This window comes from Mustela lutreola, chromosome 17 (genome assembly GCF_030435805.1).
Source record: "Mustela lutreola isolate mMusLut2 chromosome 17, mMusLut2.pri, whole genome shotgun sequence".
Taxonomy (NCBI): domain Eukaryota; kingdom Metazoa; phylum Chordata; class Mammalia; order Carnivora; family Mustelidae; genus Mustela; species Mustela lutreola.
The window spans coordinates 7,000,637-7,025,495 of record NC_081306.1 but is presented as its reverse complement, the minus strand read 5'-3'; the positions used below and the strand labels follow the sequence as shown (position 1 = coordinate 7,025,495).

Sequence of the window (24,859 nt, the reverse complement as noted above, 5' to 3'; positions counted from 1 at the left end):
CGTAGCAATGAATATGTGGACCACAATCAAACATACATTCCCAATTACTGGTACAAAGAAACTACTTTGGTATAAATCTAACAGTGCATGTCCAGGATCCGCATGCTGAAAGCTATTTAGCACTGATAAAGGAAATCAAAGATATAAATAAATGGAGAGATACATCATGTTTGTGATTTGGAAGACTAAGCATCGTAAAGATGTCATTTCTTCCCAGATTGACAGAGAGATTTAATGCCATTCCTATTAAAATCCTGTCAGCTTTGTTTGTTTTTGTAGAGATGAGAAAAATATTCTAAAGTGTATGTAGAAAGACAAGGGAATTAGAGCAGTTTCAAAAACAATTTTGAAAATAATACTAATGGGGGGACACAGTCTACAGAGTTTCAAAACTTATTAGTAGTTATAATAAGGAAGACTGCGTGGTATTTGCAGGACAGACACATGGGACAGAACAACGAACCCAGAAATATTGCCCACAAATATGCCCAACTGCATTTTGAAAAGGGTGCTAAAGCAATTCCATGGGAAAAAGCTGGGCTTTGTGCTGACTACAGCCATCTGTAGCTTGTGATGAACTCAGGCCAATCTCAGAAAACAGCAGCAGCTGAGAAGGAAGAAGGTTTAACCAAGGTTCTACCAGGTGGGAATAGGAAAGGAGAGAAAGTGTGTGCCCAGGGTTGTGTGGGCGGGGCCCAAAGAGCTAGCCAATGATGCTTTCTGAAGGCCGAGGGAGCGGGGGAAATTGTCCAATCAGCGGGTGGGCAGAGGCACCAATGAGCGGGACGGTTGTTAGGATAGCTGACGTGGGTGCGTCACTGAGACGCCTCAGCTGAGCGCAGGGGAACCAACTCGCATTTTGCAGCCTTCTGTGAGGCTTGCTTCTTGCCTGGTGTCTCAGGATCCCGCTACCTTGCCCCAGTGGGCGCAGCACCTCAGAACCTCCAGGCCCATGGCCACTGTCTGAAGACGTCCTCTTTCACCTTCTGTACTTCCTCGTCAAGGTCGACACAGAGGACGAGGGAGTGAGCAGCCCTTGGGAAGATGCTTCTCTGCGCAGAGGTACCTGTAGGGCATGGTGTCAGGGCCCCGTGTCCCCGGGGGGGGGGGGGGGGCTGGGGCCTCGCTGGGAGGCGGGCCTGTGTCTCAGGAATACGCTGGTTTGCCAAAAGGTAGTTGTGGGCTCGTGCGCCCCTCGTTTCACAGCTGTGAAGAGCCCGGAGCGGGGCTTCGTTTATGGAGCGGCTGATTATCTCACCTGTGCTGTGCGCCGGGCCTGGGGATAGCAGGAGTGGGAATGCGGCCTGAAGCAGGCAGGTGGGGTTTCACCTTTTGGGGCTCAATTCCTGCTAGAAGACCGATGTGAAGGGAGTCAGTGTAGTGTTGTTGGGGGAGAAGTTCTCTTCAGTAGTTACATTCCACTAGGGGTTGTTAGGATCCCCATTGTGCACCTGAGACTAGGCCAATCTGGGATGTGTGTGTGTGTATGTGTATGTATGTGTAGGGGGAATGACCTTCCTTTTGGATGGTTCATGGATGTTCGGTGATTGGGAACACATGATAAATAGGACTGACAGGATGTGTGAGGGACTCACCCCCTGGTTGGAAAGGACAGGAAGGAAATGACCTGTGAAATTCGTTACTGTTTTGCATTGAGTGCTGAGAAATAAAGGGTGCATTAGAGTTTGTAATTTACTGAGTAACGTTTAAGCTGAGACCAGAAGGCTGAGAAATAAAGGCGGATGTGGGAGGGTGTTCAGTTAGAGCAGGGAAGGACTGTGAACTATTAGAGGAATTGAGAGAATGTTCTTGAAACTCGGGGCATGTGGGGACTATAGGGTGGGAAAAACCAAGGTTTGGGGTGAAGACTTGGACTTTTTGTAGGTTCTTGGAGACTAATCATAGTGATTTATAACATGGGGTCCAGACCCAGGCTGATCCTAGCTCCGCTTCTTATGAGCCGTGTTACTAAACCATTGTATGTCTCAGTTTCCTGATGTGCGAAATGGGGATGATAATAATCCCACTTCATAGATGATTGTAAAAATGAAATGATATTTAACATTAATAAAACACTTAGAGCCATGTCTGACATGTAGTAGGTTTCAGTGGTGGTTGTCTCAAGAAATAAATAGGGACACCTGGTTGGCTCAGTGGGTTAAAGCCTCTGCCTTTGGCTCAGGTCATGATCCCAGGGTCCTGATACTGAGGCCTGCATCGGGTACTCTGCAGGAGCCTACTTCCCCTTCTCTCTCTGTCTGCCTCTCCACCTACTTGTGATCTCTCTCTGTCAGATAAATAAATAAAATCTAAAAAAAAAAAAAAAAAAAAAAAAATATAAATAAATATATATATATATATATATATATATATATATATATAAAGAAATACATACATACATAAGTTTTGAAGACCTGGAGGCAGTCTGTGGTGACATTTGTGAACTTAAATGATTCCACTGAACTTCATTTCTTCTCCAGCTTTCAGGTGCTGTTGACCACATGTGTCACACTGTTGAATTAGAAACAATTTTTCTCATATTGACAGTTATTTGCCAAGAGAATCTGAAGTGCCATTGAAATGATGAGAGGGAAATAAAATGCTTTTCAATACCGTATCCTAGTTAGGTGTATGTAAAATCTGATAAATTGATTTATTTAATATTTGTTGGTAAAAGTTTGTGCAAACTTGCTCATTTAATGTAAATGACTGTAGAGTAATTCAGACACAGAATAAGGACAGAGAAATAGTATAACTAGAGCTTGGCTTTTCTTGACTCTATGGGATAGTTTTTATAATTTCTCTTTTCTTTTCTCTCAGTTTCCAATGCCTTCCTGTGTGGGCAGCCTAAACATTGTAGGAGAAGTTTGGGTTTGGAATTGCAGAGACTTAATAGTTGTACTCAACCCAAAGTGCAAACCAGCAAAGCTTGGGACTTTTTTTTTTAAGATATTCATTTGTTTGTTCGAGGGACAGAGTGAGAAACAGAACAGGAGCTGGGGAGAGGACTAGAGGGAGAAACCGAGTCTCTGCTGAGAGGGGAGCCTGATGCGGGGCTCATTCTAGGTACTCCAGGATCATGAGCTGAGCTAAAGGCAGGTGTTTGCCTCACTGAGCCACCCTGGCACCCAGCCTATGGGGCTTTTTTAAATAAAAAACAGATCCTTGTGTCCTACTCTAGACTCACTGAGTCAGAGCTGTCTGCGATAGGCCCCAGGGTACAAGGACCAAGCATGTTTGCCATCTGGACGCATTTAATCAAAGCTTTTTTGGCACGGGGCTTTCCGTCATCTAAAAAAACATGCAGTGAGATTGCGAGACCCCGTGAATTAATGTTTGATGACACTTAGCAGGGCTCTGTCCTTCAGGTTCTGGGATATCGTGATCTGCATGTTTGATGTAATGTGTTACACTCTTAGCTCTTGTCAGAAAGTTATGGATTGTTTTTTCTTTTGTGTATAAATTTTGTGTATTTAACAGACAGCAAGCCAGAGAGCATAAGCAGGGGGAACAACAGAGGGAGAGGGAGAAGCAGGTTCCCCGATGAGCAGGGAGCCCAACAAGAGGCTGGATCCCAGGACCCTGACTGAGATCAGGACCTGAGCTGATATCAAGAGTCAGACGCTTAGCCAAACTGAGCCACCCAGGCACCCTTACAGGACCTGATGTCTTAGGAAAATAAATTGCAGGGGCTAAAGAAAGAGAAGGGAGAAAGTGAGGCCTGTAATTAAAAGAGGCTTGAGAGACCTGTTAACCAATCACAAGGTATGGGTCTTATTCTCACTCAGGATTTAACAAATGCATAGAGTCAAAATATTAATGAGATAATCAGATAAATTTGAACTCTAACCTGACATGTCATGACATTGAGAAATTATTTTGAAATGTTTAAAGAGTGATGATAGTTTTGTGGGTATATCTATGTGTGTGTCCAGCAAGGGCAGTTTTGCTCCCTAGGAGATGTTTGGCAACGTCTAGGACATATCCGGTGGTCAGAAGCAGGAGTGAGGAAGAGGCTACCCTCATGTCGTGTATGGAGACCAGGGGTGATGCTAAGCATCATACTATGCTCAGGACAGTGCCCTCAGCAAAGAATGATGGGACCCAAGATGTAGGGAATGCCAAGGTTGTGAAACCGTGTTCTGGAGACAAGTGTTGAAGTAGCTGTGGGTCAAATGATAGGATGAAGATATTTGCTTCAAAATGTTATGGGGGTTGTGGCGATGGGCCATGAGTTGAGAATTATTTAAGTTAGTGATGGGAGTTCCTTATACCATTCTCTCTACTTGGGTGTGTGTGTATATGTATCTATCTGTATGTTTATATCGTTTGTGTGTGTGTGTGTGTGTGTGTAGTATGTGTATATATTATATACTATTGTAAATTTTCATAACAAAAGCTCACAAGCTTGCGACGGGCAATGTAGAGTCTGTTCACGTGGTGCCTGGTGCCAGCAGGTGGGGAGGCTGGACAAAATGAGACGGTGGGTTTGCAGGAGCAGCAGCAGTGGTGTCCTTACTGGGCTCAGTCTGCAGTGGGATGTTGGTGGTGTCTGACTGTCTAGCTTCTCTTTATGCCTGTTGCTTTTTTTGTTCATTTTTTGTCTTGTTCTTTGGGCTTCCTAATAGCCCTTCAATAAGTTCTTTTTCTGTTTAATTCAGTCATGATCAGTTTCTGTGAAGCAAGAATTCTGACTTACACAAGAAAAGGGTGAAGTCGATGTATAGGGAATATCTGATTTGACAGACTGTGAGAGGAGAGAGAGGAATTAGAAGAAATAGATATATAAAAATATATGTCATTTATATATCTAGCAACTAAAATTTACAGAGTGTATATAGTATGTATATATATGCATGCATATATATATATATATATATATATATAAAATATTTGAGAGAAAGAGAATCTCATGGCTTCTGTTTTTCTTGTACTTAACCTCTATCCCTCTTGAGACCACAGTTTATTTTTTTATTTTTTAAACATATAATGTATTACTGGCCCCAGGGGTACAGGTCTGTGATCGCCAGGTTTACACACTTCACAGCAGTCACCATAACACATACCCTCCCCAATGTCCATAACCCCACCACCTTCTCCCTACCCCCCTCCTCCCGCCACCCTCAGTTTGTTTTGTGAGATTAAGAGTCTCTTATGGTTTGTCTCCCTCCCGATCCCATCTTGTTTCATTTATTCCTTCCCTACCCCCCAAAACCCCCACATTGCATCTCTACTTCCTCATATCAGGAAGATAATATGAGAGTTGTCTTTCTCTGATTGATTTATTTTGCAAAGCATAATACCCTTTAGTTCCATCCACATTGTCGCAAATGGCAAGATTTCATTTCTTTTGATGGCTACGTAGTATTCCATTGTATATATATATACACCACACCTTCTTTGTCCATTCATCTGTTGACAGATATCTAGGTTCTTTCCATAGTTTGGCTATTATGGATATTGCTGCTATAAACATTCAGGTGCACGTGCCCCTCCCAATCACTGCATTTGTATCCTTAGGGTAAATACCCGGTAGTGCAATTGCTGGGTCATAGGACCGTTCTATTTTCAACTTTTTGAGGAACATCCATGCTGTTTTCCAGAGTGACTACACCAGCTTGCATTCCCACCAACAGTGTACAAGGGTTCCCCTTTCTCTCCATCCTCGCCAGCATCTGTGATTTCCTGACTTGTTAATTTTAGCCATTCTGACTGATGTGAGGTGGTATCTCATTATGCTTTTGATTTGTATTTCCCTGATGCCAAGTGATATGGAGCACTTTTTCATGTGTCTGTTGGCAGACATGTCGTCTTTGCAGAAATGTCTGTTATTTTCTCTGCCTGTTTCTTGATTGGATTATTTGTTCTTTGGGAGTTCTTTGCTAAGCTCTTTATAGATTTTGTATACTAGCCCTTTACCTGATATGTCATTTGCAAATATCTTCTTCCATTCTGTCAGTTGTCTTTTGGTTTTGTTGATTGTTTCCTTGGCTGTGCAAAAGCTTTTGATCTTGATGAAATCCCAATAGTTCATTTTTGCCCTTGCTTCCCTTACCTTTGGCGATGTTCCTAGGAAGAAGTTGCTGCGGCTGAGGTTGAAAAGGTTGCTGCCTGCGTTTTCCTCAAGGATTTTGATGGATTCATTTCTCACATTGAGGTCCTTCATCTATTTTGAGTCTATTTTTGTGTGTGGTGTAAGGAAATGGTCCAGTTTCATTTCCAGGAATAGTTCAAGGGTCCCCATGGGGGCATAGCCCATATGGAACTTGCTCGGGAGCTTTCTGGGATTTGGTGACCCTTCTCACTGATAATGGCACAGCTGAATTTCCCAGCAGGGATCATTAATCACAGCAGCCACTGATCCCAGGAAAGAGGGAGCTGAGTTCTTTCCGGGCATCCAGGACAAATATGGTTGATGCTCATGATCTTTGGTTTCAGTCCACTAGGGGGAGAAGGAGAAGCAAATCCCCCCTTTTCCATGGAGTAGGTCATGGTTAGACATAGACTATGGATTAGCTTCCAACTTCTCTTACCTCTAAAAGTCACCCCTTCCTTCCTTCCAGACTGTCTGCCCCTCAAATCATAACAAATGCTGACCTGCTGGGATATGTTTGATGGGGTTTAAAGGGCGGAAAGGCAAAAAGGGGAGCAAGGATATATCCCATATCTTCTCACATATTCACCGTATGTGAATCCCACGTTTTCACGAAGATTCATCACCACCCTCTGTGGTAGATACTGTCATTCCCATTCCCACTTTAATTTTAGGTGAAGAAACTAAAGGTGAGAAGGGGAAGAAGTAAAGTGCCCCTGACACACAGCTGCCAACAACATCCTTGTGAGGAGTGTCATATACACAGGGAGAGGGGAGAGGTGGCCGGGCACAGCTTGAGAGACAGGCTGCCACACTGCCTCTGCCGGAAGCAAGCCTCCTTCACGGGAGGGAGAGCTATGCAGACCGCTGCTTCTCAAATGTCAGAGTACCCATAGTCCCCCAGAGGCTGTGTGGCAATGCAGCTCTGACTCAGTGGATCTAAGTGGGTCCTAGGAAGCCACATTTTACAATTTTCAGGTGATGACAGATGCTGCTGGTTCACACTCAGAGTAACAATGATGTTGTTGGTATACTGGAGGTAGCTGAGGGTTAAAAGCCACAGACCTGAGGTCAAAATCCATCTCTACCTCTTTTTCACTGTGGCTCCTTGAGTGTCCTCTAGACTGTTTCCCCACCTGTTTTAATGGAATCGTGAAACAACTGCAGGAACCGACAGGAAGAATAGGATATGGTACCACAGACTCTCTTGGTAGCTGTGTGTCAGGGGCACTTGTTTTCATGGCCTTCAGCGGCATACAATACCCTCCCCTGCGTCTGGTCTCTTCTGCTGCTGCCACAGTTCCTGGACGCAGGACCTAGTGTCCTCATTTTAGTCACTTGTTCAAGCTCTGCAGTTTCTTGAGCACTACGCTGGTGTGGACTCGGGAACAATGATACACAGACCGAGATGGTTCCTACTGTCATTGGGCTCAAAATCTGGCAGGGGTGACAGACGTGAAGCACATAATGGGATCAATGTTTCCCAAGATGACACTTGTGCTAAGTCCTGTGCAGGGGAAACGGGCACCACTTAGTGTCTCCACATCTTATGTCATTAGTCTCATTCTGTCCTCCCGTCAGCCCTCGGGTGTAATGTTTTCTGAGTAACTAGATGGACTCACTCATCTCTGCTTTCCCACAGGAGGTCTGAACAAAGTGTTTCTATGTGCTGTGAATAAGAGTGAAAGGACCGTTGGGAGGGCAGGATGTGGGCAGGGGAGGAGGTGTGGGTCACGGAGTAGGGCCTGGACGGGAAGGGTGGAGTGGTCTTCTGCACTGGGTGCGGGCAAAGCTGGGACAGGGCTTGGATGCTGGCTCGGACTTCTGCCTGGGAGCTGGCCACATTGGAGGCCCAGGGAGGAAAGAAAAGGAATAGGGAATGTCTGCGCCTTTCTCCACTGAGGCTGGAGTATCAACCGGCCTTCTCTGACTAGTAAGACCATTTCTCCATCTTACAGATGAAGGAGGAGAAAGTGGAGAGAAAGCATTGCCAGGAGCGGACCACTGGCATCTATTGCATAAAGCAGAAGAAAGCACAGATTTTTTTGCCTTTCAGTATAGTGACCTGCAGCTACACTTGGCCCAGTGAAGATCAGCTGAGCCATTTGTGTGCTTCCAGGACTGGGTGACACACAGATAGATAGGCACGGAAGGGCAGGATTTCTCTTCTCCCTTGGCCCTTTGTTATCTGGGATCCTCTCCACCTCCTCCTTAAACTATTAGGAAGTCCCCAGGAGCAGGGTGGCAGGAGTCAGGTCTCAGAGGGGCTGCCGTGATCCTGTGCCCCAGACAGCACTGAGAAAGTAGCCCCAGGACATTGTGTCATGAGGACTGGGATGAGGATCCTGTCCATCTCCTTGGGCATGAACACTGTTCCATTCCCTGCTGTCTCCCCCACTGCTGTGCCAAATACCACTGACAATACATCTGTGACCAACTGAGCCAGAGTCTCCGGGGGTGAGTCCCAGGCTGAGCCCTGCTAGGTGATAGGTGCACCTGTGGCCTGGGATGGGTGCTGCTCACTGTTGTCCCAGACCAGGGTGCCTGTCCCCCTTCTCTCCAGGGGACGTGCATTGGACCTCTGCTTCCTCACATTCTCCCCAGGGCTGCTGGTCCCCAGACCAGACACCTGCCAGTCTGAGTGTGACCAGCACTGCCTCCCAGTGTTTCCTTTGCCTGAGTCCTTCCCCGGGAGCTCCTGCATCTCCTGACACATACTCCCTGTGTGCCTCTCCTCCCCCTTAAACTTGCACGTGTTTAGTCTCTGTCCCTGTGGGACCCAGTGACTTAGAGCATGGATTGGAGCAGACCCATGGGAAACCTTTCTCTGGCCTAGGGTTGTGAGCGATGCTTTTGCCCCCTGCGGTGTGTCTTCCAGGTTTCTGCATTTCCCTGGTTTCTGTGTGGGCCACAGGAGGAAACAGCCGTGTCCTGTCTGGGAACCGACTGTGGTGTCCCAGCAGGAACAGGGGCCTTAGCCCCGAGATTGTGCCCAGAATTCCTAAAGGGGTCCCTAGGATGACATCTCCTCTGTAATCCATTGGGTGTCTCAACATCCAATAAGGGAAATTCTATGTCAGAGAGGAAACAAAAACAAAACCCAAAACAAGTGCCCTTTGAAAATAGGTGCAGACACAAAGGCACCTATTGAGGGATTCCACTTCCAGAAACCTCCAGAACACGTGCAGGAACAGAAAGAGAAAGCAGCTTAGGGGTTGCGAGGGGCCAGGCTGGGGGAGCAATGGGCAGGAGGGCTTGGGCTCAGGGTCTCCTTTGGGGAAGGAGATATCCTGCAACGATGTTCTGTGGTGTGGTGGCACAGCGTTGGGAATGCACTTCATGCTCATGATGTGTTCAAGGGAAAAGAACTTTTATTTAAAATAAATAATACACAGCATACAGGAGATGGACGGCGACTAGAACGGTGACTCCATACAGGAGAGGAAAACACAAGGGGAGGGGATGAAACATTCTGGGGGGATGTCGGGGTCAGGGGATGGAACTGACAGTATTTTTATGGGGAGATCTCCCCGCAGAGCTGTGGGCTCTGGATGCGGGTCTGGGAGCCCCACAGGAGCAGGTTTAGGGGCAGGGGTTGGGCTAGGGGCGGGGACAGGGTCAGCAGTAGTGGCCAGTGCAGGCTCCAGAGCAGGAGCTGGGTCAGAGGCAGGAATAGGAGCACAGGCAAGGGCAGGGAAAGGAGCAGGAGCAATTGATAGGGACTGGGTCTGGGGCGGGAACAGGGGCCTAGGCAGGGGCAGGGGAAGGGATAGTGGTCCTGGCAGGGCCAGGAGAAGGGATGGTGGCAGTTGAAGGGGAAGAAGCAGGGGCAGGGGTTGGGTCTGGGGCAGGAACAGGGGCGCAGGCAGGGAAAGTGGAGGCTGTCCTGACAGGGGCAGGGGCAAGAACAGGGGTACGACCTGGGTCTGGGGCAGGTGCAGGTGCAGTGGCCTTGGCAGGGAAAGGAGAAAGGACAGGGGCAGACGCAGGGGCAGAGGAAGGGGCAGGAGCAGGAACTGGGGCAAGTGCATTGGTGATGGCCAGTGCAGGGTCAAGGGCAGGAGCTGGGTCTGGGGTAGGAACAGGGGCACAGGCAGGGGAAGGGGAGGCTGTCCTGGCATGGGCATGGGAAGGGGTAAGGGAAGGGGCAGGAACAGGGGTAGGACCTGGGTCTGGGGCAGGTGCAGGGGCAGTGGCTCTGTCAGAGAAAGGAGAAGGGATAGGGGTAGGGGAAGGGGCAGGGGCAGGAGCTGGGGCAAGTTCAGGGGTGATGGCCGGGGCAGGGTCAAGGGCAGGAGCTGGGTCTGGGGCAGGAACAGGGCACAGGGAGGGGTCGGGGAAGGGCTGAGACCAAGGGAGGATCTGGGTCAGGGGCCAGAACAGGAGCACAGGCAGGGGCAGGGGAAGTGGGAGTCGCTCTGGCAGGGGCAGGGGAAGGGGGAGAGGCAGAAGCAGGGGTGGGGGCAGGAGCAGGAGCCAGCTCTCCCTGGACAGCATCAGCATCTCCGTGGGCAGGCACCAGGGCACCTGTCGGCTCCCGGTCTCCTCCTGAAGTGATTCCAGACACCATCTCCCCCTCCGGAGTTGCTGAAGTTAGGAGTGGGTCTAGTTCCTCCACTGGAGTAGCTGTGAAAGGAGAGAAGGTCACCCGTGGGCCTGCCTCTCCCTGTGGCTTTGCAGAGACAGGGCACAGCCCAGGGCCTCCCAGATAAGCCGCAGCCACGAAGGAACCGTCACCAGGATGTCTCCCCGACTGCAGTCCACCCCCTGGGTGCTCTGAGCCAAGTCGTGGCTCCTGGCCCCACATCAGCCTGCGGGGGCTTCTCCCTGTGGGGCCCAGCACTGACCCATCCCCACACAGCCACAGGCTCCCCATCCCAGACTTCTCACCCTCGGACTTGGCCTCTGTGGGCTCCGCGTCCAGGACCGCAGTCCAATGGAGTACCGTGGGCAGTGGTCTGGGAGGTACCGGAGGCCTTCCCAGGACCGGGGACTCTGGGGTCAGGGAGGAGTGCGTGTCTTCCTGCCTCCTTCCTAGTTCATCCGTGGCCTGCCAAGGCAGAGATGGGGAGTGTGCAAGAGGCCTCAGAGCCCTGCCTGGCCATACCCTCCATCCTCCTGCCCAGTGCCCCGGCTTCTCCCAGATCCCACGCAGACCTGTGCGTGCACAGCCCCCACACCTGGGTCAGTGACCCGTCCCTGCAGGGTCTCAGGATAAACCCTGGGCAGAAGGGTGCAGCCCCACACCCCGTCCCACCTAACCAGCGTTAACCTGGGGTGTGAACATGACCTGCCCACCAGGCATCTGACCCCTCATCAGCCTGCTCCTGCTTGGGGTGCTCACCCCCAATGAGCTCTCTTTACACACACACACACACTCACACACACACACACGGAGGAGACATAGGCCTACACGGGTCGATCAGAAGGTGTGGGGCTGTCTGACCTCCCGGTGTCACCTTTTGATTCTTTTTGCCAAAGGGCCGGAGGCGTCAGGGAAGCCTGACACGACCTGCCCAGTGAGGGGATGTGTTTGGTGGGTGGGCTCTCCTCTGCCTGCATCCTTGCGCTTTGGTAGGCAGCACAAGAACATGTTGCTTCCTTCAGGATCTGCACAGAAATGAGCTGGGCAGGGGGGTTTTCTGGGAATGTGAGTGCCTGGATATGTGGGTTCCAATTCTGTTGGGCTCTGTCGTCAGGGAAGTGAGGTCACCACTGCCTGGGGGCTCCTTAACTGACTTCCTCTTCCCACAGAGCTCCCTGAGGGCCCTCCCCCAGCTGCTCAAGGCTCACCCTTCGCCCCATGCCCTGTCTATACAGTGACCCCCACACAGCCTCCCCACAGCCACTGGGAGGCGTGGGTGCAGCTGTTGTCCCCGCTGGGAGGGCACAGAGCTGGGTTCAGACTGGGCTCCTGCTCCTGCCCAGGACTGTGAGCCCGGACACACCCAGTGGCTCTCAGGGCCTCCCCAGTCTCCCCGTCTGCACATTGGAGGTGTTCTGGCTTCTCCTTCTAGGGATGCCATCAGGGGTAGGACCTCTCTGTACGTTCCATACCCGCTCTCCCAGGAGGGTGGTGCACACACTTGGCTCAGGTCAGGGTTAGGTTTAGGGTCAGGGTCAGGTACAGGATCAGGGTCAGTGTTAGGGTCAGAGTTATGGTCAGGGTAGGGTTAGGGTTAGGGTCAGGGTCCAGGTCAGGGTTAGGAGTTAGTGTTAGGTTTAGGATTAGGGTTAGGATTAGGGTTAGGGTTCAGATTTAGGATTTGAGGTTAGGGTTTAGGTTTGCGTTCCGTTTCCAGGTTAGGGTTATGGGTTAGGGTTCAGGTGTCTTTGTACTGTTACATAATTCTTATTTCTTCTGGTGTTGGGAATATTTACGATCTAGTCTCTCGGCAAGTTTAATGTTTCTGATATCATTGTTGTCTGTAATCACCGTACTGTGTATTAGGTCTTGGGACTTATTTATCCGTCAGCTACACTATGTGCCTTTGACAACACCTCTCCCATTTCTCCACCCCAAGCCCTGGTAACTACCACTTTACTCTGTTTTTACAAGTTTGTTTTCTTTTTTTTTTTTAGATGCCACATAGAGGGGTACCCTTCGGGTCATCTGGTTGGCTCAGTTGGTTAAGGTCTAACTTTTGATTTTGGCTTTGGCCATGATATCAGGATTATGAGATCAACCCCTGCATTGGGCTCCAAGCTCAGCATGGAATCTACTTGAGATTTTGTCTCCCTCTCCCTGTGCCCTTCCCCGACTTGCACATGTGCGCTAGCTCTCTCTCTCTCTTTCTCTCTCTGTCTCTGTCTCTAAATAAGTAAATAGTCTTTAAAAAAAAAAAAAAAAAAGAGGTACTGCATGTTATTTGTCTTTCTCTGTCTGACTTATCTTAGCACAATGTCCTTAAGATCTGTCCTTGTTGTTTTAAGTGGTGGGATTTCCCTGGCAGGATCATAGTCCATTGTAGCTATCTACTACATCTTTATTCACGCATCCATTGAGGGACACTTGGTTGGTTTCCATACCTTGGCTCTTAGGAACGATGCTGCCACAACCAAGGGAGTACATATGTCTGTCTGGTCTTTCACTGAGTACTTAGTACCATAAGGACAGTTTTACACACTGTACTTGGATTAAGTCCCTCGATTTCCCAAGCATGACAGCAGGAGCCACTATGATCATCCCCCCAGAGCATGAGGCCAAGAGCAGCGCAGTAGTGCACACAGTCACACAGCTAGCGAGCAGGAGAGCAGCTTTGCAAAACCAGTGGTCCAAGTCCAGAGCCAGTCTCCTGAGCACTGCTCTGTCCTGCCCCTTCCCAGCTCCTCCAGAGCCTTTGGTCTAGGCTGCGGTGGCAGTTTGGGTGGCCAGGCTGAGTGGTGAGGAGTGTGAGGAGCCATAGTGAAGGGGAACTCTCTAAATCCTTTCTCAGAATCACCAAGTCTAAGCAAGATCTTGAGACATCACTAGGCTGAATCTTGTCTCCCCAGATTCTACTTGCTTAGCCTCCACCCATGATGGTACCATCCAGACAGCCGAGCCATGAAGGCAGGGCTTGTGGTCACCTCCAGATCATCAGTTTATCTCCATTAGGCTTCCTGTGTCTTCCAGGAACACTCCAGCAAAAGGTCATGAGGGTAGAGGGTGCCTGGGTGGCTCAGTGGGTTAAGCCTCTGCCTTCCACTCAGGTTGTGAACTCAGGGACCTGGGATCGAGCCCTACATTGGGCTCTCTGCTCATCAAAGAGCCTGCTTTACCCTCTCTCTGCCTGCCTCTCTATCTACTAGTGATCCCTCTGTCAAATAAATACAATTAAAAATAAAAAAGATCATGAGGGTGGAGCCTTTATGAATGGGATTAGTGCCCTTAGAAAAGAGAGCCCAGAGATCTACCTAGCCCCTTCGACCCTGTGAGACTATAAGGAGAATTCTATGCCTTAGAAGATGGCCCTCACTCAACCATACCGGCCCCCTGATCTTGGACATCTGGTCTTCCGAACTGTGAGAAGTAGATTTCTGTTGTTTCTAAGTCACCAAGTCTGTGGTATTTTGTTATAACAGCTCAAATGGACTAAGACGCCCTCCTAAGCAGTTTGTACATCTTATAATACTTATTTGTTTGAGAGAGAGTGAGAGAACACGTGCAGGGTGGTAGGGTCCGAGGCAGAGGGAGAAGCAGGCTCCCCCTGAGCAGGGAGCCCCTGCAGGGCTCAATCCCAGGACCCTGGGATCATGACCTGAGCTGAAGGCAGACACTTAACTGACTGAGTCATACAGATGCCCTGGTAGTGCCTACTTAGTGTACATGTAGTTACTGGGGATGTCTGACATCCCAGCTAGACCATAGCCCTCCTAAGCGCAGCAGCCTTCTCTGGGTGACGCACTGCCATCTCTCTCTCTCTCATGCCCCGTGCCTGCCAGAGAGTAGATATTGAATAAATACGTAGTGAGTGGATGTTGAAGGCGAGGCTCAGTTATTTCAAAACCTCTTGATTTCTAAAACCCTCTGGGAAGAGTTGGGAAAGAATTCAAACAACCTCCCTCAGAGAAGGACAGATTGTGGAAAGCCGTGCAGACAAGCCACTGAGATCACTGGTTTGGGGCGTTTTTCCTTCCACCTGCGAATTCTGGGGGATGGGTGCTTTTCCCTAAGCTGGTCACGTTTAAGACCACTCAGTCCCACTGGAAGCCCACTGTCACCTCTTCCTCTACTCTGGCCCTGATGGCAAGCTCTCTAGGCTCAGGCAGCCGTTAATTTAAGGTAACAATTAAGTGCCACTAAACTGATCTTTGAATACCATCAAGGAGTCAACAGGAGAGCTTTCCTCTGCCAAACAGAATAAATCCCCAAAGCTGGACGAATGTTCTGAGCTTGACCCAATGAGAGTGGAGCTCAGAATCAAGCATGAGCCTACCCACAGCCTTTGGAAGTGATGAAGTCCATGAGCTCAAAGGGTCTGTGGGGTACCTCACTTGTATTTCTTGTCCCTGAAGCTCTTGGAAGTCTCCTGTGGTCCCAGTGATGCCATCAAATCCTTGAGACAAAAATTCACCTGAGCCCATTTAAACATCAAAGTGGCTTTATTTAACAATTCCAGAGTCAGGCAGCATCTCCTCTAGCAAGTAGAAAGGAGCTCGGCTGAGCTGTGGGGAAGGGAAGGTTTTTAAAGGTGGAAACGGGGTGGAAAAACGAAATGATTACCAAAGAATGACTTGTCTCCCAGGAGGTCACCTTCTTAAGCAGAACGGAAGGAGTCAAATGGATGAATCATCTCATTAGTGCTGACCTTCTAATTTCATGGTGACTGGTTCAAGTTTGCATTCCTGGGGGGCTGAAATGGTGGTTAGGTTAGGTGTTCAATCTTGGTTTGCTGATGCTGGGGTTTAGTACAAGTGACCCTCTTTGGGGCATGCTATCTCTTTTTATTTTTTATTTATCTATTTTTAAAGATTTTATTTATTTATTTGACAGACAGAGATCACAGTAGGCAGAGAGGCAGGCAGAGAGAGAGGGAGAGAAGCAGGCTCCCTGCTGATCAGAGAGCCCGATATGGGGCTCGATCCCATAACCCTGAAATCATGGCCTGAGCTGAAGGCAGAGGCTTTAACCCACTGAGCCACCCAGGCACCTTGCTATCTCTTTTTAAACATAGCATACAAGTCTTTCACATCCTTGGTTAAGTTTATCCCTAAATATTTTATTCTTTTGGATTTTATGTAAGTGGAATTGTCTCTGAATTTCTTCTTCAGGTTGTTCACTTCTAGTGCAAAGGAATGAAAGTGATTTCTGTGTGTTGATTTTGTATCATACAACTTGGCCAAATTTATTAAGCCTAATATGTTAATGTGTGTGTGTGTGTGTGTGTGTGTGTGTGTGTGTGTGTGTGTGTGTTGGAATCTTTAGGGCATTCTACACAAAAGATTATTTCACATGCAAGCAGGAATTATTTTTCTTCTTCCTTTCCAATCTGGATGCCATTTATTTCTTTTTCCTGCCTAATAGGTCTGGCTAGAATTTCCAATCCTGTGTTGAGTAGAGGTGGTAAAAGTGGGGATCTTTGACCTGTTTCTGATCTTAGGGAAAAAGCATTTTGACTTTTATCACTGAGTATTATGTTAATCATCACTTTCTCAAAGATGGCCTTTATCCTGTTGAGGTAACCAGTAGATTTTGTATTGCTATGACCATCTCTAAGGTTGCGTTGGACATAGAGACTTATAGCTAGTTCTGCTTGAATATTTTGTTTTCACTGGCATAAAAAAAAAATTCCTAGAAGATGAGGCATGTCCATCCATGGTATGTGAGATGATTTTAGGGGGTGCATTCTAGTAGGATTTAAAGAACACCAAGTCCCCCTCTTCCATGGGCAGGATTTTATTTCTCACACAAAATTCTTTTCCAGTTCTTCTGATGATTTGATAACATCAACGGCATCTAGGTCTGTGCTACTGCATTTTTAACACTTCTCTAACACTAAGTGATTTTTTTCCTCTTTTTTTTTTTAATTTCTTTTCAGCATAACAGTATTCATTGTTTTTGCACCACACCCAGTGCTCCATGCAATCTGTGCCCTCTCTAATACCCACCACCTGGTTCCCCCAACCTCCCACCCCCCACCCCTTCAAAACCCTCAGATTGTTTTTCAGAGTCCATAGTCTCTCATGGTTCACCTCCCCTTCCAATTTCCTTCAACTCCCTTCTCCTCTCCATCTCCCCTTGTCCTCCATGCTATTTGTTATGCTCCACAAATAAGTGAAACCGTATGATAATTGGCTCTCTCTGCTTGACTTATTTCACTCAGCATAATCTCTTCGAGTCCCATCCATGTTGCTACAAAAGTTGGGTATTCATCCTTTCTGATGGAGGCATAATACTCCATAGTGTATATGGACCACATCTTCCTTATCCATTTGTCCGTTGAAGGGCATCTTCACACAGTTCTTTCCACAGTTTGGTGACCGTGGCCATTGCTGCTATAAACATTGGGGTACAGATGGCCCTTCTTTTCACTACATCTTTATCTTTGGGGTAAATACCCTGGAGTGCAATGGCAGGGTCATAGGGAATCTCTATTTTTAATTTCTTGAGGAATCTCCACACTGTTCTCCAAAGTGACTGCACCAACTTGAATTCCCACCAACAGTGTAAGAGGATTCCCCTTTCTCCACATCCTCTCCAACACATGTTTCCTGTCTTGCTAATTTTGGCCATTGTAAGTGGTGTAAGGTGATATCTCAATGTGGTTTTAATTTGAATCTCCCTGATGGCTAGTGATGATGACCATTTTTTCATGTGTCTGATAGCCATTTGTTTGTCTTCATTGGAGAAGTGTCTGTTCATATCTTCTGCCCATTTTTAAATATGATTGTCTGTTTTGTGTGTGTTGAGTTTGAGAAGTTCTTTATAGATCCTGGATATTAACCTTTTGTCTGTACTGTCATTTGCAAATATCTTCCCCCCTTACAAGGGTTGCCTCTTTGGTTGACTGTTTCCTTTGCTGTGCAGAAGCATTTGATCTTGATGAAGTCCCAGAAGTTGATCTTTGCTTTTGTTTCCTTTGCCTTTGGAGACATATCTTGAAAGAAGTTGCTGTGGCTGATATTGAAGAGATTACTGCCTATGTTCTCCTCTAGGATTCTGATGGATTCCTGTCTCACGTTGAGGTCTTTTATCCATTTTGAGTTTATCTTTGTGTACGGTGTAAGAGAATGGTTGAGTTTCATTCTCCTACATATAGCTTTCCAGTTTTCCCAGCACCATTTATTGAAGAGACTGTCTTTTTTCCACTGTACATTTTTTTCCTCTTTTGTCAAAGATTATTTGACCATAGAATTTTGAGGGTCCATATCTGGCTCTCTAGTCTGTTCCACTGGTCATGTGTCTGTTTTTATGCCAATACCATGCTGTCTTGGTGATCACAGCTTTAGAGTAAAGCTTGAAATCAGGTAACATGATGCCCCCAGTTTTATTTTTGTTTTTCAACATTTCCTTACCGATTCAGGGTCTCTTCTGGTTCCATACAAATTTTTGGATTATTTGCTCCAGCTCTTTGAAAAATACCAGTGGAATTTTGATCAGAATGGCATTAAAAGTACAGATCGCTCTAGGCAGTATAGCCATTTTAACAATGTTTATTCCTCCGATCCAAAATCATGGAATGGTCTTCCATCTTTTTGTGTCTTCTTCAATTTCTTTCATGAGTGTTCTGTAGTTCCTCAAGTACAGTTCTTTTACCTCTTTGGTTAGGTTTATTCCCAGGTATCTTATGGTTCTTGGTGCTATAGTAAATGGAATCGATTCTCTAATTTCCCTTTCTGTATTTTCATTGTTAGTGTATAAGAAAGCCACTGATTTCTGTACATTGACTTGGTATCCTGCCACGTTGCTGAATTGCTGTATGAGTTCTAGTAGTTTGGGGGTGGAGTTTTTTGGGTTTTCCATATAAAGAATCATGTCATCTGCGAAGAGAGAAAGTTTGACTTCTTCATTGCCAATTTGGATACCTTTTATTTCTCTTTGTTGTCTGATTGCTGTTGCTAGGACTTCTAATACTATGTTGAACAAGAGTGGTGAGAGTGGGCATCCTTGTTGTGTTCCTGATCTCAACGGAAAGGCTGCAAGCTTTTTCCCATTGAGGATGATATTTGCTGTGGGTCTTTCAAAGATAGATTTGATGAAGTTCAGGAATGTTCCCTCTATCCCTATACTTTGAAGCGTTTTAATCAGGAACGGATGCTGCATTTTGTTAAATGCTTTTTCTGCATCAATTGAGAGGACCATGTGGTTTTTCTCTCTTCTCTTATTAATTTGTTCTAACACATTGATTGATTTGCGAATGTTGAACCATCCTTGTAGCCCAGGAATGAATCCCACCTGGTCATGGTGGATAATCTTTTTAATATGCTATTTAATCCTGTTTGCTAGGATCTTGTTGAGAAGCTTAACATCCATATTCATCAGTGATATTGGTCTGAAATTCTCCTTTTTGGTAGGGTCTTTGCCTGGTTTGGGGATCAGGGTAATGCTGGCTTCATAGAAAGAGTCTGGAAGTTTTCCTTCTGCTTCAATTTTTTGAAACAGCTTCAGGAGAATAGGTGTTATTTCTTCTTTGAAAGTTTGGTAGAATTCCCCAGGGAATCCATCAGGTCCTGGGCTCTTGTGTTTTGGGAGGTTTTTGATCACTGCTTCAATCTTGTTACTAGACATCGGTCTATTCAGGTTGTCAATTTCTTCGTGGTTTAATTTGGGGAGTTTATAGTTTTCCAGGAATGCATCCATTTCATCTAGGATGCTTAGCTTATTGGCATATAACTGTTGATAATAACTTCTGATGATTGTTTCTACTTCCTTGGTGTCAGTTGTGATCTCTCCCTTTTCACTCATAATATTATGAATTTTGTGGCCAATGGTTTATTGATCTTATTGATTCTTTCAAAAAAACAGCTTCTAGTTTCATTAATATGCTCTACTGTATCTCTGGTTTCTACCTCATTGATCTCAGCTCTAATCTTAATTATTTCCCTTCTCATGTGTGGAGTTGGTTTGATTTGTTGTTGATTCTCCAGTTCTTTAAGGTGTAGAGACAGCTGCTGTGTTCTGGATTTTTCAATTTTTTTGAGGGAGGCTTAGATGGCTATGTATTTCCCCTTTAGGACCGCCTTTGCTGTATCCCATAGGTTTTGGATCAAAGTGTCTTCATTCTCATTGGTTTCCATGAATTGTTTAAGTTCTTCTTTGATCTCCTGGTTGATCCAAGCATTCTTAAGCAAGGTGGTCTTTAGCTTCCAGGTGTTTGAGTTCCTTCTGAACTTTTCCTTGTGATTTAGCTCCAGTTTCAAAGCATTGTGATCTGAGAATGTGCAGGGAATAATCTCATTCTTTTGGTATTGGTTGAGTCCTGATTTGTGACCCAGAATGTGGTCTATTCTTGAAAATGTTCCATGTGCACTTGAGAAGAATGAGTATTCTGTTGTTTTAGGGTGGAATGTTCTGTATATATCTATGAGGTCCATCTGGCCCAATGTGTCATTCAGTGCTCTTGTTTCTTTATTGATTTTCTGCTTCGATGATCTGTGTGTTTCTGAGAGAGGCATGCTAAGATCTCCTACTATTAATGTGTTCATATCAATATGACTCTTTATCTTGATTAACAGATTTTTAATTTGGAGTGACCTCGTTTAATTTGTGTTTTCAGAGCATTCCAGAGGAGAGGTTGGAGGAGGAGCCAGTAGAGACAGATTAGGATCTTCTCTGAGGGATCAGGACATGCAGTGCAGAGGGTTTGAGGCAGGATGTGATAGGGTCTGGGTCCTTAAGGAAGTTGCAGCCCACTGGGGAATAAGAGGTCTGCACAGGAGGGAAAATGACATAGAACAGTGCCCAAACTCAGATGCCTGGAGCATCCAGCCTGGAACCGCTGGTCACTCAGGTATACGGTGCCAGGTCCCAAATGCACAGAGCAGTGTATTCAGATCAGATGGGATCAGAGCAATAGATTCTCTCAGTTCTGCCTTGGTCACTAGAACTCAGGAGTTAGCTTCCTCAAGCCCTGCTTTATTATGGCTGCTCTCTCTTCCCAAGGGGTCTATTTGTGTGTTGGAATAAGGGACCAATATCTTAGTCACCGAACCAGGAGAGAAACCTTATTTTTGTCTGTGAGATGCTACCTGCCTCCAGCCTTCAAAAAACAGTGCAGCATTTTTCGTCACCAGGCAGATATGATTTCAAGTACACTGTACAACCTTGAGAAGCTCACCTCATTTCTGTGTCCTTGGTTTCCTTATATAGACAATGGGGGTTATTATGCTGTCTTCTTCCTAGAGTTGCTGTAAAGATAAGATAGTGCATGTGCACACATTATCTCAGAACATAGCATGAAGTGCAAAACGAACATCAAGCATTGTTTCTTGCCTTGTCATTTGTGGCCTTATTCCCAGGTAGGATAGTTTGGTTCCCATCCTGATATAAGTCGTGAGAGCCATTTTGTTTCCGATACAGATGGCAGTGACTACAAGAGTATCTGAATATATGACTAAACAGACTTGAACTGTCCTCAGTGGTCCGGAACCTCTGATTTCCAGGAATGGTTCAAGGGTCCCCATGGGGGCATAGACCACCTGGAACTTACTCAGGAGCTTTCTTGGACTTGGTGACCCTTCTCACTGATAATGGCACAGCTGAATTTCCCAGCAGGGATCATTAATCACAGCAGCCACTGATCCCACAAAAGAGGGAGCTGAGCTCTTTCCAGGCATCCAGGACAAATATGGTTCCTGCTCATGATCTTTGGTTTCAGTCCACTAGGGGGAGAAGGAGAAGCAAATCCCCCCTTTTCCATGGAGTGGGTCATGGGTAGATATAGACCATGGATTAGCTTCCTACTTCCCTTACCTCAAAACCTCAGCCCTTGCTTCCTTCCACCCTCTCTGCCCCTCAAATCATAACACATGCTGACCTGCTGGGATATGTTTGATGGGGTTTAAAGGGAGGAAAGCAAAAAGGGGAGCAAGGATATATCCCATATCTTCTCACATATTCACCGTATGTGAATTCCAGTTTTCCCATAGATTCATCACCACCCTATGTGGTAGATACTGTCATTCCCATTCCCACTTTAATTTTAAGTGAATAAACTAAAGGTGAGAAAGGGGAAGAAGTAAAGTGCCCCTGACACACAGCTACCAAGAGTCTGTGGTACCATATCGTATTCTTCCTGTGGGTTCTTGCAGTTGTTTCATGATTCCATTTAAACAGGGGAAACAGGCTCAAGGATACTCATGGAGCCACAGTGAAAAAGAGGCAGAGATGGATTTGGACCTCAGGTCTGTAGTCTTTAACCCTTGGCTACCTCCTGTATACAAACACCATCCTTGTTACTCAGAGCGTGATCTTTGAACGAGCAGCATCTGTCATCACCTGAAAATTGTAAAACATGGCTTCCTAGGACCCACTTATATCCACTGAATCAGAGCTGCATTGCCACACAACATCCAGGGAATCATGGGAACTCTGACGTTTGAGAAGCAGCGGTCTGCGTAGTTCATCCCAGCCATGAAGGACACTCACTAAGGGCAGAGGCTGTGTGGGCAGCCCGTCTCTGAAGCTGGCCCCAGCCATCCCTCCCCCCTCCCTGTGTACATGACACTCCTCACACCATGGGGCATAACTTGTGTCCCCTGAATCTGTACTGTTCCGTGACTGGCTTTAGCCACTAGAAGGCACTGGAAATGGTGTCCTGGAATTTCTGAGCAGTTTCCACTTTTTGCCTCTCAGAACCTAGATGCCATGCTGTGAGAAGCTCAGGCTGCATGGAGAAGACACGTGGGTGAGACGTGAGGCACTAAACTTCCATAAACCCAGTGAGGAAGAAGATCCCTAGTCAAAGAGGGGAGTAAAGAGCTATAGTTTTGATCTTCAGGCTGACCATTCTAATACTTTGAGTCCTCAAGGAAGGTGTGCTTTAAATGTGTCCAGTCAGGGAAGATCAGACTTTGTATCAGTGGGCCTCAGTGTGAGAGAACACTATGTAGTAATGGAAAGAACTGAGTGGGCATCCCATCGTTTCTGGCTGCCCTGGAGTATGGGCTATCTCGAGTGTATCTAACCTTAATTAATGGAGGCTATGGTTCCTGGAGTGGATCTGGCTGGGCTTAGAAACTAAGAGCAATTTTGGGGGGCACCTAGGTGGCTTGGTTGGTTATGAGACTGCTTTCAGGGCGCCTGGGTGGCTCAGTTGGTTGAGTGACTGCCTTCGGCTCAGGTCATGATCCCGGACTTCCAGGATGGGGTCCTGCATCGGGCTCCCAGCTCCTTGGGGAGTCTGCTTCTCCCTCTGACCTCTGTCATGCTCTCTCTCACTCATTCTCTCTCAAATAAATAAATAAATTTTATTTATTTTTTATTTTATTTAAAATTTAAAATAAAAAAATTTCTTAAAAAAAAAGAGAGACTGCTTCCAGCTCAGGTCATGGACCTGGAGTCCCTGTCTGCAGTCTCATCGGACTCCCTGCTTAGCGGGAAGTCTGCTTCTCCCTCTGAACCTCCCCCCTCTCATGCTCTCTTTCTGTCTCTCTTCCTCTCTCTCTCAAATAAGTAATAAAAGTAAAAATCTTAAAAAAAAAAGAGCAATCCTGAACATTACATAATTCTGAAAGGCAAGCACCCTCTTACATTTCAACATACAACTAGTATCTCCCCTCAAGCATCATGTGATTAAAATAACTTGCAAAGCAAGTTTTGTATTTAAGGAAGACCTTTAAGTTTCAGCCGTGTTAGGAACTATCTGGTGACAAGTGAAAAAAACCTCTTGATAGAAAGAAGTATTAGTGTGGAGGCACCTAGCCCCACCCGTAAAGGGACTGTCCAGGACCCCTGTATGGAGCTAGTCAAGAATAGTACCAGTGGGTGTAGCACAAAGTCACAGAAGTGTCCCCGAGTGAGGCTGAAGCAGGATGAGGCCAGGCCATCTGTTCCTCTGAGATGGACGCGTCAGTCCATCTTCTCTTGATGCTGCTGAGATTTGATTCACCCAAGTCCTGCCACTCCCAGTGGCTGATCGTCATGTATCCTTTCAATATTACTTGGCTGTTGACAGGGAGAGAAAGTGCTGCTTGTGTGGAGTTAGAGGAACCAAACCCATATGATGAGGATTCTGTTCTGAAACCCTATTTATTGAACGTTTTGGCATTAAATATTAATCTTGAGAACTTGACTCATGTGAACGTGCAACTGAAGACAGACCTCTTGTTAGTAAAATCTGGGATTCCATTGGCAAAGCTGAGGTTGATCTGGGGACTGCAGTGTCAGTGTTGAGGTGACCCCTGGCTTATGGCGGGCCTCTAGAGGGGGCCGGTGGGATTGAGATATCCCCATGACAAAGCTCTTAGAAGCGGCGGGATCCCGGGCCAATGGAGGGAGTTTGTTGTGCCACCCAGCGTGTCCTTTAAGGAACTGCGCATGTGTCCTAGTCCCCCTCTTCCAGAAAACAAATAATGAACTCAGTATAAGGGATGATGGATATGTAATGATGGAGAATAGTTCTGTGATTTTGGCAGAATAAAGAAGGTAATCCAGTCCCACTAGGGCGGAAATTGATTCATCTGGCTTTCTTTGGTTCTAGATAATTTTCTATTTGTAATATAGAGGTTACATTAAACAACCTTCAAGGCATTCCTGTCCTCCACTCTGCCTACTCCAACCCTCCCCTCGTCTCTTTGTCTTTCTCTGACATCCACAGGTATTTACTGAGTACCTGCTTTGTGTCACCTCCTGTGCTGGGGGCAAAGGATGAACTCTGCAGGTAGCCACTAGCCTCTTGGATCTCACAGCCCTGTGGTGGAGGGGGAAGTAGATGCAAGTTAGTAGTCCTACGAATCGTTGCCAGTGTTTATTGAACAAGTTCTGCATCCCCCCTGCTATTCCGAATGCTTCCCATGAATGAACTCACTTAGCCTTCACAAGAATACTGCAACAAAGGGATCCTTAGTATTATTGTACAGATGAGGAAACCAAAGTAGGGAGAGGTTAAGGAACTTGCCTAGTGTCACACAGCTGGTAAACAGAGAGTCGGGAATTGGCATCAAGCAGTCTGGTTCTTGAATCCTCATTCTTCAACATGTGGCTATACAGCATGAGAAAGAGTGTAAGAGAAGAAATGCAAGGGTTCCAGGGGCTCCTGGAAGAGAGGCACTGTGTGTTGTGATGGAGGTGACGTTGGTGTGTTTGGAGAAGAGAAAGCCAAATGTGTGTAAAGGATACAGTAT

At 46.7% G+C, this 24,859-nt stretch overlaps 1 long non-coding RNA gene across 1 annotated transcript in view; it reads left to right on the top strand.

Annotated features, from left to right (window-relative positions):
• Positions 1 to 458: 458 nt before the first annotated feature.
• The window catches only part of LOC131819947 (uncharacterized), a 56,606-nt gene continuing 32,205 nt past the window's right edge, over positions 459 to 24,859 (top strand). The window contains exon 1 of the long non-coding RNA XR_009349415.1: positions 459 to 1,062. This is a non-coding gene — a long non-coding RNA (uncharacterized LOC131819947). The remainder of the gene's footprint in view (positions 1,063 to 24,859) is intronic.